Genomic DNA, 16,788 nt, shown 5'->3' on the forward strand with positions numbered 1-16,788 from the left:
TTTTCAAAGTGATCAGATTTCTAAAGTGAAGATTCATCAAATTGAAACAGACATACAAAACATGATGAGTTCCATTTTGAGTTGCTTTATGAAGATAAATTATATAAAAACTACTCCGCTTCAGTCAATAGATCTGACAGAAGTATGTTCAAGTTAATGGACTCAAAATTGCTTTATGACAGACAATGTTACCCAACATAAAGACGAAAAATCTTTACTTTAAGTATCATTTTATACATTTTTGTTTAATTATATTTTTATTAAGAATTTTATTTAAAAAAAAAACTTGGTTTCTTTTAAATTAAATTCTTATTTTTATTATTCTATCGTTTTATCAAGAAAACATTCATGTTTTACGTTGTAACACAACAGCAAAAAAATATAATAGATTTTCTCGTTCCTTTCGGTAGAATTCAGTAGTTTTTAACCTCCACAAGCAGTAGATTCGTCAATTAAAATCTGGTCACACTGGCCATTAGCTTGTGGCAGCTGCAAACATATGCACGTATCTGTTGGAGGAAAATATAATCAAGCATTCAATTCGAAAATACGACCAAAATTTCGTACCAATCGTGATTAAATTTAAGCGGCTTAATTTTAAATTCTGTAATGAACATTGAGTTTGTTTAAAACTGTCGTGTTATAATCACTTTTTATAAAAATATATTGCTCATTTTTATGGGCTAAACACGTGAAATATTTCAATGCAAAATTTAATACTAGTATCGTAAAAGTATGTTTTTTCACAGTCAGTGTCATTCTCAGACTGAAGAATCACACAGCATTAGGTTGTTCGATCTTTAAATCAGACTTGTTTCTGAAGCGAAAACCGTGTTCGCGTAAATTAAACTATATATTATATACATTTATAGATCATTCATACATTATTCTCGCTTATAAGCTTTCATAAATTAGCGCGCAACTTTTTAGTACTAAATTGCTTTTTACTCCATTGATCTAAGGGAAGGTGTGGATTTAACGGTGCTAATTGGTAGTTGTGGAAAACGCTGAGTCGGAGTATTAATTACTAATTAGGTCAGATAGCAATGCCCTCGGAAATGGGTATGAAATAGGACTAACAGCTAGAGGTTTCGTGCCGCAAATATATAAGATTTATAAAAACTTAGTTTTCTAGGTTGACCAACTTTGTTATATTGGTTCTTTCTTTAGTAACGATCGTATGTATACATAATTATTAATTTGTCGTTTATATATTCGAACTAAATATGACGCAATTACATAATCATATTTTAATTGCTATATTACACTACAATTATTTTCGATGCAATTTCAGGTTTTAGACTGTACAATATGTCATTATAGTAACAAACAATACTATAGATTTACACACAGACATTTTCTATTTACCTTTTTTTCTATTTATTTATTCAAGTTTCAATCAAAATCAAAATACGTTTATTCAGTTTAGATGTGTTTTAGCGCATTCTCATGAATGTCAAAAACGTTTACAAAATTCGTGAAAGAGCAAGACTACGCTACCCGTGTGCAAAACTACCAGGAGGCCTTGTTCAGAGGAGAACGGGCAAGAAACTCGGCAAGTGTTACCGTTTACATTAAAATTATTTGAAGGAAAATGTAATACACCACAACGTTTACCACATTATACATAATATTTATATCTAATACTATATCTACGCTATATGTTACAAACACTTTTATCTAAAATTTATGACAATTTAGGTAAATATAAATGTTACCTTTAGATATTTTCTTATCATAATATGTATTTGTATTTAAAGTGTATGGTTACATTCTTAATGGTACATTTATAATCAAAATGTAATATGTAACCAAGGATACTGAACTATGTTAACGACTGATTAAAGTATAGGAGATACATACTATTTAGTTACGGATAGGATCATTACATAAACCTCTTATTGAAGTATCATACAATGTTTTAAAATCAAACATATTTTGTTATTTTGTTATCACCCGCTGTCAGCTCATACCTTCGCCTACAGTTCTGATTGGGATACCTTAGCATATTGTCTTGGACATAATTCAATTTCATGTCCGTTTAGGGCGTGAAAGCAATAACTCAGAAGGTTCGACATTGATCTATGGTCACCTTATTAGCTGTTTTCTTGTCAAAATGTTAGTGACCTTTTACAAAGAAAATGGATACTTCTTTGAAATAGCTATATTGTTTCCCAATCATTCGTAAATCAGTCCGGCACCACGTTAATTAAAGTACTCATAATACAAAACCCTTAGATATATACAATAAACGTAGAAAGGGATGATAAGTACTTACAATAAAAGAGTGTAATTAGACTGACCAAATCAGTCAGGTTTATGAATATAGGGGTTAGTCTTCATTTATTTTTATTATTTAATGACAATTGACAGGTGTCAGTATGACATTGTTACGTCAAACTTACGTTTTTTTACTTACTTAATTTTTTTTAATCCGAAATGTTCGAGCGCAGTGTTTTTATAATTTAGCACCGATATTTATTTATAAGTTCTAAAACAACGTGTATGCATAAAATTATACAAGAAAATATGACAAACACACATTTTACACAAATTTTACACACATACACTTCAATTATATTAGAACATAAGCAAGCTAGAAAGAGAAAAAATTAAACGACAAAATCAAAACAAAAAAAAAAACTTAAACTAAATGGAAACTCAAACCTCATTAAGGGCATGATAAACAGGGTTACTGTAAGTTGAAAGATTGTTGTAAAATATATCAATATTTTCATCAATGTTAGTAATCAAGTTGTAAGAGCGAGATAGCCTGTTCACTGGACCATAGTTCTAGTGAACTGACAATAGGTAATAACTCATAGTAATGCGTAATTCATGTGTTATTATTTATTATTTTCTACGTTTCGAACAATAAAAGTATTTTTTTATATATATCGAATGAAACGTTTAGAAAAAAAAAAAAAATGAAAAATCTTTATTCGTTATCTCAAAGATTTTACAATAGCTGATAAGTGATTGGGACCTCCTTTTAAGCGCATAAGCACTTGTGTTAGGAGAACCCGCTCTTCCATTACATAGGTGTACTAACTAATTATAATTTAATTTAACACGTATAGCTAAGCTAAGTATTACAATTTTACAATTTACTAAACATAATCTAAGGTTAAAATGTGAATAATGATATATGTGTGTATGTGTATGTGTGTGTGTGTGTTTTTTTGTGTTTATGAGAATGAATTTTCATGACTGATTGTAGAAGTTGACTATTTACTAGTGTATTATGATTCATGATTACCTACAAAGGCTTCAGTGTCTTCATAGCTAAATGTTTCTAGGATGTTAAGTAGCGACGTTTTACATTCATGTTTATTCAATGTGTATATATTTAATATTTTATTTAATTTATTATAAAGTTTAGCAGCTTGGCATTGAAATTGTCTCATAGCAAAAACTGATTTAGATCTCTCAACAGGAGCAACAGTATATTTGCGTCTTTTGCTCAGTTTGCGACCATCATATTTAAGAGACTTGTGCAATCTTAAGGTAGTGCAAAAAATGTACAGTTGCCTGACCGATAAGACACCACAAGAGGCATAAAGATCAGAGGTGGAAAATCTATAAGGCTTAAACATCATTACTTTTAGTAAAATTCTTTGTGCCCTCTCCAGTTCCAGGAACTTCATCTTTGTAGCACCCCCCCAAACTGGGATACAGTACACTAAAATTGACTGAGCCAGCGATGTGTATATCTGTATTAGTAGATGTTTGTCAGCGATGTGCCTTAGAGTTTTAAATGTCCAAATAAGCTTTCGAATCCTACTTATAACTTGTTCTAGGTGCTCATGCCATGACATTCTTTGATCAACTACCACTCCTAGATATTTAGTGTGATGAACTTTATTTATAGTTTTACATGTACAGTTTACTCTGGTGCTACAGTTATGTATTTTTATTTCTAGATCTGTTTGAGGTTGGGCGCTATTGTATTTAGTGAAGAAAATGTAGTTAGTTTTACTTACGTTTAATGATAATAAGTTTTCTCTTAACCAGTTATCTATTTTGGAAAGCCCTATTTCTGTATGTCGACGCACCGAGTCAATAGTTTTCCCAGTGAAGACAACAGCAGTGTCATCCGCGTAGGAGTAGACTTTCCCACTATCAATTCTTAAATCGCATAAGCTGTTTATGTAGATTAAGAATAAGGTCGGCCCCAGAACACTACCTTGTGGGACCCCATATGTGACGTCAGATTGTTCGCTGATGTATTGACCTATTTTAACTGCTTGCTTTCGTTCACTGAGGTAATCAGCGAACAATGTGAGTGGAATACCCCTAATACCAATGTTCTCTAGTCTCTGCACCAGAATAGGGACAGAAACCGTATCAAATGCCTTTTTTAAGTCGATAAAAACTGTGATACATTTATTACCTTTATCAACTTCATTAACAATATGACAAGATAGTGAGGTAACTGCATCTTCGGTTGACAGACCCTGTCTAAAACCGAATTGTGAGTCTGAAAGTAGACTATACTTCTGGAGGTAGGTAATTAGTCTTTTATTAATTAATTTTTCAAGTACTTTTGATATGGCAGTGAGAACGGAGATTGGGCGATAATTTGAAACATCTTCTCTGTTACCATTCTTGTACACAGGTGTAATAATTGCTTGTTTTAGCGCAGGTGGAAACACTCCCTGTCGGAAGCAGAGATTAACCAAATGAGTAATTATGGGCACAACTAGCTCCCTAGTATATTTAAGAAACTTGGTGCTTATACCATCCCAGCCAGGAGCACTGTCAGTTTTGAGACTCACAATAGTCAGGTATACTTCATGAGGGTCAGTTTCTAGAAGCACAAAAGACGAGACCTGGGGACAGTTGGGTCTAATCACATCTGTTCTATTATGTAACGTCGTAACTGGAATTATCTCTTTAGCTAAGTTTTTACCAATGTTTGAAAAATAATCGTTTACCAAATTAACCGAATTTTGAGGAGAAACATTTAAATTTAGTAATTCTAGATTTTGCGTTTTAGGTTGGTTACGATAAGTGAGGGTATTTATTTTCTTCCACAAAGTTTTCGGGTTTTTTATACTCTTAGCAAGGTCTTCATTTTCATATTTACGTTTGACTTTCTTTATTAAACTATTGCAGAAATTCCTATATCTCCTGTATGTAATTTTAAGAATTTCATTATGAGGATCAGCTCGGAGTTTTGCTTGCATAGCATTTCTATTACGAATACATCTAACAATTCCTAAGGTAATCCATGGTTTAATAAGGCGTTCCTTATTCGGGATAGCTCTAGTGATAGTATTGGATTGAATACACTGCTTTAAAATAGATATTAATTTATTAGTTAAGATTATAGGGTTATTATAGTAAATTAGATCATTTATGTTGCTGTTTTTTAAATAACTTAAAGCGCCTTCCATGTTGATTGAAGATTTAATTTTCGAGGTATTGTAATTCGACTTAGCGAGGTAGGATAGTTTTAAGAATAACATTTTGTGATCAGTAACTGTAGAATCAATAACGGTAATAGACGCACACGTACCTATGCACCTATCAAGTTTTAGTATGAAATGATCTATGCAATTGCTATCTCGAGTAGGCAGTGTATGACCCGGGAGCAGGCCATGCATGGCTAGCATATTGAGGTAATGTAATCGGTTCGAGCGCTCCTGAGATGTTTCACTGGATTTTTGTATTAGATTTATGTTGATGTCTCCTGTTATTATAATGTTATTCTGAGTTTGTAAAGTTACTAAGTGACTATTTAATGAATCTATAAAATTTTCAGCGTTAAGGTTAGACGGGGAGCGATAAATACACAACATGGTATAGTTACCTACTTTGACTTGTAAGCAAGATGCATGTTTTAAATTTATTTCTTGAACGATAGTTTTATGGTTGCATTTTATGTAGACAACTACGCCATCACTACGATTTAGATGGCGGCTTGTAACGAAGTGAGTGTAGTTATCCATTTGGGGTATAGGCTTGTGTGGATCGATCCATCCCTCGGTCAGTGTTATTACATCAGCTTGAAATTTGAACTCAGATAAAGTTATTAAAAGATCATCAAAATTATTGTAAATGCTTCTTATATTTTGTGATATTATCGTGAAATCAGATTTTTGTATGGTTGTCTGTCTTGAAAAGTCATTTATAGTATGGACATTAGATTGGGCTATTTGTATGTTATCTAATTCGTACATGATTGTAGTCTGACTATCCATAAATGAGTAACCAGATACTTTCCGTACACTTCGAGAAATTATAATTTACTTGGGATAAGAAATTCGCAGTAAAGCCGAGATTGAATAAATGTTTATAATCACTTGTGACGTGTTTGTAGCCATGAGCCATGAGATAAAGTGAGATCGCACTAGAATAGTGTTTAATATATGTGAGTGTATCAGTGCGTGAGTGTAAATAGTATATGTAGTGTAAAGGTTTGTGACTATTGTTTTTTAGAAAAAACTGTTTAATAATGGTATAACAAGAAAAAAATTTTACAAAAAAAGGACAATAGTTAAAGAGTCATGCCTGCATGAGGCTGTGTACCTGTGATTCGTTTTTGACCTTAATTACCGGGGTGTTTTCATTCTTTCTTAGGTAAACACGTCCGTAAGAAGTCCAACAGAACTTGTAGTCTTTTGATTTAGCTAGATCGCGAGCGAGAAAGTGTAGTCTAGCGCCTTTCGCAGTGAGCTGCTCGGAGATAAACACTGCAGTTTCTTCATTTTTAGTAGCTCCCAGATGCTTCGCTCGTAGCTTTTCTTTATTTTTGATGTTGTAGGTTTTACAAGATTTTAGTAAATCTGATTTAAGAATCGAGGATGATAACTCAACAATTATTGGAGTATTCGTTTTATTAGAATCTCTTTTCCCTTTTAGCCTGTATATGTCTTTGATATCATCTTTTTTAATACCGCTATTCAGGGATTTTGATAAGCTTACAACCATGTTTATTAAGTCTTCCTTTGATTCTGTGGGTAGTTTTGGCATATTTTTTATTTCAATATTAGCCTTACGTTGTTCCCGCTGCAATTCCTCAAGCTTGTCCTCTAAAATTATAATTTGTTCTCTGTCTTGCTTTAAACGTACTTCAAGCTGTTCTATTTTCTTCCTAAGGTCTTCATGTTGCGATGAGAGGAATGCAAGGCTACTTTCTATGTTGGTATTACTCTCTCTGATCTCTACTTGGGCAGACGTTATTTTTTTAAGCTCTTTTTGTTGTTCCGCAAACAATGACTTAATCATATCTTTCGTCTCTTTTTTAAAACTTAATAATTCATCCTCAAATCCATGCTCTCTAGCCCTTTTTTGACGTTGTTGAACATAGCTCGGTGGTTCATTGTCACCGTAAAGGTCTGTGTGAAAAGTTTCCATTTTGTCGACGTTTGGCTCAGAAACACTTTGTGATTTATTGGCCATAGGAGAGCGTTGAACTTTTGGCATCTTATAAATTCACTAATTGGGAAAACACAAAATTGAATATGAGTTTATACTTGGGCCAGACCCTTATTTTTTGCTCCGCTACCGCTTTCGCCTTTAAATTGCACTAAGCGATTAATTAATATGACTCACGCACAGCTTTATTCTAGCGTCGCATCGGCGCGTACGCAAAGTAAAGCGTAGCTCACGAAACTGTTTCGTTCACTGTTGTTGTCCTTCTCACCCGTAGTTAATTGACTTCTTGCGCGTTATGGGCGCCTGGTACTTCACCAAATTTGCGGACAAGATATTATATTTAATTTTTATAAAATATTTTACGTAAGCTTACACGTCTTAACGCTTTCGCGGTCCGAGGGGAAGAGGGAATAAATGATAACAAAATAACATACTACAATTAATATGAAAAACATAAGCACCTATAAAGAAAATCATATCAAGCACCTGCGATCGTAAAACAATATTAATGACACAGCTTCTGGTATTAAAAGATATAAACTAGAAGTAACGACGCGAAGATTAAATGACGTCATACATGTGTCGTCATTAATAATTTATAGTTTGACCATGGCATAGTAATATCTTTGTAAGAACTGAAGATTACACATTACTTCACCAATCCAACAGTGTTTGACCTATCAAGGGACCATGCGACATACTTGTCTGTATTTCATTGAATTTTAAGGCGATTTGGTATTCTATATTAATTTAGTCCAAAAAAGGGTGCGTGTACTTATGTACGCGCGTAAGAAGTTATACTTCTTTGGCATTATTAAAAATAGTTTTTGATTGCATGCAAATAATTAACTACAATTAAATAATCAGAGACTGGATAAGGAGTAATTGTAGTCAATAAAGTTCAGTTTACATTTGAGAAATTAAATAAATAAATATTTATTATTATTCGAATGTTTTTTTTAAATTATGTCCAATGCCGTAGCATCTTCCGTGGGCAACTTCCTTCTGTTAATTTTGTGTCACGGTGCGCACGCATCGTAAAATTTCACTTTCATCAATTTTTCATAACGTGTCTAAAGAAGTATAACTTCAAAAATGCATAGAACGTTTTGCCAATGTTGGGTGCTTTAAGCCGCCATTTGATGATGAAGGAGTAACAGCCGAGCACCTGTTATAGCTATGCGTATCTCCCTCTCCAAGATACAGTAATTTTACTGTATACACTTTAATTTATGTTTCCATACTTCGGTTGGAAAAAATCTGTTCATTTGTTACAATTATTATCTTTAGCGTAAACAACTAAACCACACAGTAATCCGTTCATGTACTATTTCAAATAAATTCTATTCCAAATGGAATTTCCATTCTAAAACTGAAAATCGCAGTTAAAAGTTCTTTACAATTTATGTCACAGTATATGTCTTATGAAGGCAAATCACGTTCCGACTTTCCCTACACGACATGGAAATGAACGTATCTGTGAAAACTACGCTTCCGTCGCAAACTAGTGCCAGCTCACAGTCTATTGAGTCACAGATAAAAAAGGCATGTTTCATTTTCCAGGCATAGATTAAAAACATGAAAATATGCGTGTATTAAGAACAGTTAGGAGTTAATTTTTTTTAATACTTATAAATAAATAAATTTTCATTCATTTCATTTCCAACACTAACTTAGTTATCATTCAAGCTGCACTTCTTTGGTCAATCACAGATTAATTTTACTTCCCAATAATTTCATATAACTAATTCTAAAGCTTTCAACACGAGATCAATTTACATTCACCAAAACACTGTTTGTTTACATTCGACAACAAACAAATTTACAAACAAATATGGTGTTTTTTGTCGTTTCACAATTTGACGGTTTCACTTCGATAGATTGCAATCTACCGAATAATAATACGTTAAATTGTAAGCAGTAGGTTGAGGTTCACAATCTTTCGACAGTTCACAATCTCGCGAGATAGATTACAATCTAACGGTATTTATAATTTTACGGTGACATTTATAAAAAATAAAAACTCTTGCGAAATATAACTTTATTTGAGTATTTTTCGAGGGTTTTAGGACGTGTTAATTTTGAGCTGATTCCATGGTTGAAGGTTATGATTATTTATGTTAAAATAAAAAACGAATTGAAACTTTAATTGAATATAATAACTGAACTGAACATATGTTATTACAAACCAAAATAAGTTTAACAAATTAGTTTCACTAATTAACACATAGTTAACTTTTTGCTAGTCTCGGGATGTCTACGCCGCTCGCTATAGCGCGTTCGCGACTATAATATACTGGGGTAATGATAAATATTTAATAAAATATATAGCAGGCTGATCATCTACTTCATCATAAAAAAGGGTGCGTTTACTTATGTACGCGCGTAAGAAGTTATACTTCTTTGGCATTATTAAAAATAGTTTTTGATTGCATGCAAATAATTAATTACAATTAAATTATCAACGACTGGAAAAGGAGTCAATATATTCAATAAAGTTCAGTTTACATTTGAAAAATTAAATAAATAAATAATTATTATTATTCTAACATAAATTCTATTATTATTCGAATGTTGTTTTTAAATTATGTCCAATGCCGTAGCATCTTCCGTGCAACTTCATTCTGTTAATTTTGTGTCACGGTGCGCACGCATCGTAAAATTTCACTCTCATAAATTTTTGATAACGCGCCTAACGAAGTATAACTTCAAAAATAGAAAAATCTGAGGCGAATAATTGGAGGTTACAGCACTACTGTTTTTTATTTTATATTATAAGCTAATGTATTGCTACTTATATAAATTACACACGCTTCTTCCTCCACAACGCACTACATATAAGAAGTAGAACTAGGTTCTTACTATCCTATTGTTGAATAGCGACAATACAAAGTCTGTGGCACAACTTCGATTCTTTTCGAACATTTTGCATTGAATAACGGCATTTGTGGATTAATTTTTCTAGAACATCTGGATGTGGTCAGCTCAAAGATTTTACATTCGGTGATTCTATTTTATGCTTTTGAATTTTCGTTGAAGTACAGAAAACTGGGAATACTTAAATTGCTTTTGTAAATATCTCGGACTGTAAAAGCACTTTCGTTTAATTTTCGTGAACATTGCTTTTTCATCTTAGAATGAATTTTAGTTGTACAATAAATTCTAAGACTAATTTAAGCAATAAAGCAATACAAAATTTTATATTTCTTGTATGTGTCACCGTAAAATTGTAAAAACCGTTAGATTGTAATCTATCTCGCGAGATTGTAAACTGTCGAAAGATTGTGAACCTCAACGAACTGCTTACAAATTAACGTATTATTATTCGGTAGTTATATGAAATTGTTGGGAAGTAAAATTAATCTGTAATTGACTAAAGAAGTTTGAATGATAACTAAGTTAGTGTAGTACAATCTACCGAATAATAATACGTTAAATTGTAAGCAGTACGCTGAGGTTCACAATCTTTCGACAGTTTATAATCTCGCGAGATAGATTACAATCTAACGGTGTTTACAATTTTACGTTAACATATGCACGAATTGCACCAAATTATTTGCCTAACATTTTGTGTATATAAAGTTTAGGATAATACATGTATGATTAGAAATGATTGCCTGATTTACACATTTGCCGCCAGTAGGCTAATAAATTGTTGCCATCCCTACTCTGCAATTCTACTCGTTCACAAGCAGATTAATTACATTTGTTTGTCAATTCAATTGTAATTTTATGATTTGTACTTTATCGCCAATACAACGTCAGCTATTTTAAAAATATCTGTTATTAGTTTGATTGTTAACAAAGGGATCGTATTGTTCCTAGTTTATTCTTACGATTTAGTGGAATTTAGTTATAAATAGTCTATGAGTATATTTCTAACTGGAAAAGCAAATCATGCACTATTTTTATTTATTTATTGAGAAAGATTTACAGCTTATAACTTACTAAATAAAAAGTTATTTTTACGCCATTAAACAAATCTTTACATATAATTAAGTACTTAAGAATTAAATGGATTGGTGACAATAAAATCATTTTAATCCAACTACCTATCAAAAAAAGGAATAAACTAATTTAAATTAATTATTTAATTCTTATAAGTTCTTTCTCTATTTCTATAAGGCAAAAGAAATATTTTTAGCCAAATTTTGCGCTCTAGGTTCCAGCATAGTCAGACTGGTAAATCCACCTCTGTGATTGACGCCTTTTAAATTTTTGAACGATAAGCTGAATTTTAATTTTGAGCACGGTATTTGAAGCACGTAAAGCGGTCTAGTGCCTGCTATTGTGATATTGGGATCGTATCGGACATAATATCCTATCTAGTAGTATGTGAATACAAACATTTATGCTCTGTATCTATAATCGGCTAGTAGACGGTCAGGTGAACATTATATGAGATGTATTTGCTCGTAGTTCTTTGAAAAAATTCTACAAGATCAAACCTAGAAGTCACTCAGAAGTCAGAACGATAGATTTCATAGCTAGCAAGGTATCGTACAGTGTCAATGAAAGATTAATTTAATAATTATTAAATAAACAGAAAAAACAAATGTAGAATATGGTAAGCAATGATCAAATTTATTTGTAGATGTAAAAGTTGGCCTTATAAATGAGATGTGTGACGTATGTGCCTCATGCGCATCAGACATTCCCTTGTAATGACCGTGTTTGTTTCCATGGTTACGATTTGAAAGGAAAAACTAAAAAGTGATATCAAAGCAAATAGGCCAAATTGTATTATACCACGGACGAACTTTGCGATGCCATATCGCAATCGTCTACCTTTTCCTTTAATTCTGTTTAGCGATTTGGAATAATGTATAAGTGTCAAATAAAAAGAGTGTATGAAGATCAAATGACTCCTTCCATTCTCGATCCGTTTATGTTTATTTTTTACCATTCCATTTTAAACCTCTTCAAATACCTAAAGGTTTATTTTTTTGTATTTTTCAAAACATACCTCCTTCGTCTGTTGATTTATCTAGACAATTGAGGTGGTAAATGATTTGGATCTGTCCCTAAAAAAGAGTTATGTAATCTGATGGACAGTCGTCACTTTTTAGTGCGTCTTGTCCTTAAAAAGGATTTAATGTACATTCTTTTTCGAATAACTTACCTTTCTAACCGTGTGAAGTTGCTAATTAATTACAGACACTTGAAAACTTGTGTCTAACTTCAGTCGTGTAGACGAAGCAATTTGTAATTATTTACTTAAGAAGTTGTGAGAAAATTCGAGACTATAGGGCGTTTAATAAGAAATTACGGAGTCTAAAACTTTAAGACTGTTTAGGTATAATTTATAACTGGCAGAAGTGTCTCTTGAGTTTGTCTAGTAAAGTTCTTTAATATTTAAATCTCTAGAATTTGTATCGTTATTTATATCGTTTTTGCTCAAGGAATTAAAAAAAATAAAGTTAGTTAAATTTAACACTTAAAAGGTCAATTGTAAAATAATAACTGAATCTGAGCTAGCTAAATTAGAGGAACGATCATAAATTCATTAAGAACACATATAAAAACATACAAAGAACTGGATATACACATATACATTGATGCGAAAGCCCGGCCTTGACAGTTTTTTTTTTTTTTTTATTTAATTCCTTTATTTTACAAAAAAAAAAATAATACAATCATAACAAGTTACATTAGCAAACCGCTGTGGTTTATATTCATGTAACCATAACAATCTTGTTTAGGAGCGCGACAAATGCATATAAAAGTAGTTTTTTAATTTGCTGTTTATATTGGTTGGCGTTAGGCAATCTAATATGTGATTTGGTAGACCATTTATTAGCCGCGGTAGCAAATACCTCAACGTTCTCTCGCCGTATACGTTGTTTGCTCTTGATGTACAGAGCCGGACTTGCGTTACCGCTCGGGTCTGTACGTCATGCTCTACTCGTTTTTTTAAGTCATCTCGAAAAAAGTGCTCGACTAGAAGACATTTATTAACTTTTTCTGATACGGGCAATATTTTACAGTGTTTGAAAACTCCTTTTTCTTCATTTTTGTATGAGTCGAGCACATTTCTCGAGACAACGTGTTTGAGGATTCGCATTTGGAGGTTATGTATTCGGCTGAGATACGTTGGATAAGTTCTCCCGTAGCTACTTAGACCGTAATTGATGACTGTTGACATGGTCGAACCTCTAGTCAATATTTTCCTACTTTTAGCATTCTAATCATGCTTCCTATATCTTAGAACTCCTATCCCGATTATATAATATACCAATATGTAAAGAAATTTGTATTTCTTTATTATATACTAGATCGCGCCATCAGCCATCGCGGTTGGAAAAAGCAGTTAGTTTGAAGTTTGAGTCGAGAAAGTGAGTAGAGAAAGTCATCGGCATTGAATTCAATATTGTTTAATTGTGAGGTTATTGTAAAAAGCTTAAAAAGCGATTGATAATTTTAATAATAGACTTTTAATGTGGTCTCTATATTTTCAGGTAGGATAGTGTTATTAAAGTTTAAGATAATGTAATTAGTATAGTGTGTAAGTACTAAAATAAATATCTTTATTTTCAGAGCAACACAATTGCTTATTTAAATCTCATCAATTTCATATAAAATAAGATATATAATCTTAATACTAGTAGGCACTTAGTCTTATAAGTTAAGTTAGAAAGAACTTATTTCCTAGGTAAATATAATTAACTCGAAAAGTAAATGTTTTCATTATCAATGTCAAGACTTCACTTTTTATATATATACACAGACAATATAGAGTCATAGTTAAAAAGGTCCAAAGCGTGATGCAGCAGCAATTAGCTATCAACAAAAAGTAACATGTCCGATTGTCTCATTTCAAGAGGAGTGGTCCCATAATTATAGTCCTTTCACGGACTAGTCTTAGAGGGTAAATAATCGAAAGTGTAGTCGGAAGGTAAATCGGCTTCTTCCGCCCTAAATACGAGATCCAATAATGGTATGTTCGTACAAAATGTGGGTTCAAACGGTCCAATTTACTCGCCGCAACACCGAGCGATCTCGGGTTGAGTACTTCATTCAGTCTTAGGTTCTATGGAAGGTCACATTATTTTACATGAATGGACACAGCGCGTTTGTAGACCGTAATTTTTAAGGATGACTAAAAGATATTAGAGCTACCAAAGTTAAACATACTACAATACAATGAAAATTGTTTCACTTTTATTTATTAGTAATCTCACAGCTAACATACATATTATAAAACAAAACACTTAGACAATATAGAAAGCCAAAAAATTACATAGATAAACAATATATATATGAAACAGAAAACATAAACTAAGTACAATTTAAAAAAAAATATTAAAGAAGAACTAAAATTTAACATTAGGCAAACAATAAACGATTAAAAAAAAAGAGTGTTACTGCTTAAACAAAATCAAAGTCTTCCCGCCTATTCAAATGTTTCCTCACATCCTCTTTGGTGAATAGCAATGTCCTTATAATTTGTGTCATAGTTTCATAAAACTCGAAACATTGGCGAATTTGAATTATGAAAAAATAGTTCAGTTAAGATTAAAGTTTTATTAGCGTTATAGAATAGAGGTCTGTCCAGACGGGAGTCATTGTTCGCGCAAAGTATCAGCTGTCTCTTTAAAAACATTGTAATATATTTAGTGCAAATTAAAAACGAAACTTTAAGTCGAATGTTTAGCAAATCTTAACAAGAAAATCTTAAATGGAAGTCTAAAGTAGGTAATAATTAAGAAGTTTTACCGCTGGAGTTTAAAAGGCGATCTTTGGTGTAAGGCCGAAAGTGGAGGAAAAACTGAAACTTGTTTAGTCTGTAATTGCGCCGAGGGCTCACCAGGCGAGATAAGCTCGTTTCGTTTTAATTTTCCTTCTGGAAATTACTCCAATTCCCGCGTTGAATAAATGAGGTCTGTTGCACTACCTACTTTTAGCTTTTTTCTTAATTTATTTTATTACCGCGAATGAGTTCTCGAGAAAGTTCCCCGCTCTGTTAGTCCAATGTTTGATTAACTATTCTTACTTAGAAAAACTTACGTACAAGTATTTCTGAGGACACTAAATTAATGTTCCCTGATGTTAAATTACGTTTCTTACAAAGTAAAATAAGGACTTCTGTGCTTCAAGTTTTATATAAATGTATTAAGTCGTTTAAATAGAACAGTGTTGGCCTAATGTTCCCTAGTTTGTCCTAGGTTCGATCCCCGGTTGTACACCAATGGATTTTATGTTCATAACGCATTTAATACACGCTCGTAACGTGCGGAAACCAGCATTCCTTAAAACCGCTTTATATCTATCTGGGGCTCAGATCTAAATTGCATTATTTACATTTATAATTGTTAAATTATTTGCTTGTTTCTCGATAATTGGCTAAATATGTTTCTGATGTTTTAACAGACATCAGTCAGGTATAGAGCCAACAACCTAGATATTATAATGAACAAGTAAACGCACATTTGCGGCAAGCGGCCAGAAAGCGCCATGACTTTTTTACTCATTTAACGCCGGCAGTTGCGCGTAATTTGAATAAATAATATTATATAGTTTATTTTAATTTAATATTGTATAGTTGTAGTTTGTTAGTTTGGTTAAACACGGTAATCTCAGGCATTTCTGGGCATTACAAAATATATTTTTTTAATGAGCAGTGTTGGCTTAGTGGCTTCAGCGTGCGACTCTCATCCCTGAGGTCGATCCCCGGCTGTGCACCAATGGACTTTTTGTCCATGTGCGCGTTTAAAATTCGCTCGAACGGTGAAGGAAAACATCGTCAGGAAATCGGAATGCCTTAGGGCTAAGCCCAAAAAATTCGACGGTGTGTGTCAGGCACAGGAGGTTGATTACCTACTTGTCTATTACATTTACAAATGATCATGGAACAGATACAGCTATCTGAAGCCCAGACCTAAGAAGGTTGCAGCATTACCGATTTTTGGAACGAAGTTCCTTATCGCGCGTTGTGAAAGGGGGCTAGACGGAAAGAATTCTTACGAAAAGTTGTAACGACACTTTTTTGCTATTTGCTATTGTAATACACCGGTTCTCGTCCGATCACCGAAGTTAAGCAACGTCGGGCGAGGTCAGTACTTGGATGGGTGACCGCCTGAGAACACCTCGTGATGTTGGCTTTTTTTTGTAGGGATAAGAAATGAAAATTATTTTTGGAATCACTTAACTAAATTAGTCTTGTTGGAACGAAGTTATCGAGCGTTGCGAAAGGGGGCTAGACGGAATAAATTAAGACCAAAAGTGAAAAGTTGTAACGACACTTTTTGCTATAGTTGTTATATTTTACATTTTCGATTTAGCTATCGCCAACGTCCATACCACGTTGAATACACCGGTTCTCGTCCGATCACCGAAGTTAAGCAACGTCGGGTGAGGTCAGTACTTGGATGGGTGACCGCCTGGGAACACCTCGTGATGGTACCA

At 32.9% G+C, this 16,788-nt stretch overlaps 1 non-coding gene across 1 annotated transcript; it reads left to right on the top strand.

The window, feature by feature from the left end:
* Positions 1-16,669: 16,669 nt before the first annotated feature.
* On the top strand, positions 16,670-16,788 carry LOC125050002. The gene has a single exon (XR_007117086.1). It is a non-coding gene; the product is annotated as a 5S ribosomal RNA (ribosomal RNA).

This window comes from Pieris napi, chromosome 5 (assembly GCF_905475465.1).
Source record: "Pieris napi chromosome 5, ilPieNapi1.2, whole genome shotgun sequence".
NCBI classification, from domain to species: domain Eukaryota; kingdom Metazoa; phylum Arthropoda; class Insecta; order Lepidoptera; family Pieridae; genus Pieris; species Pieris napi.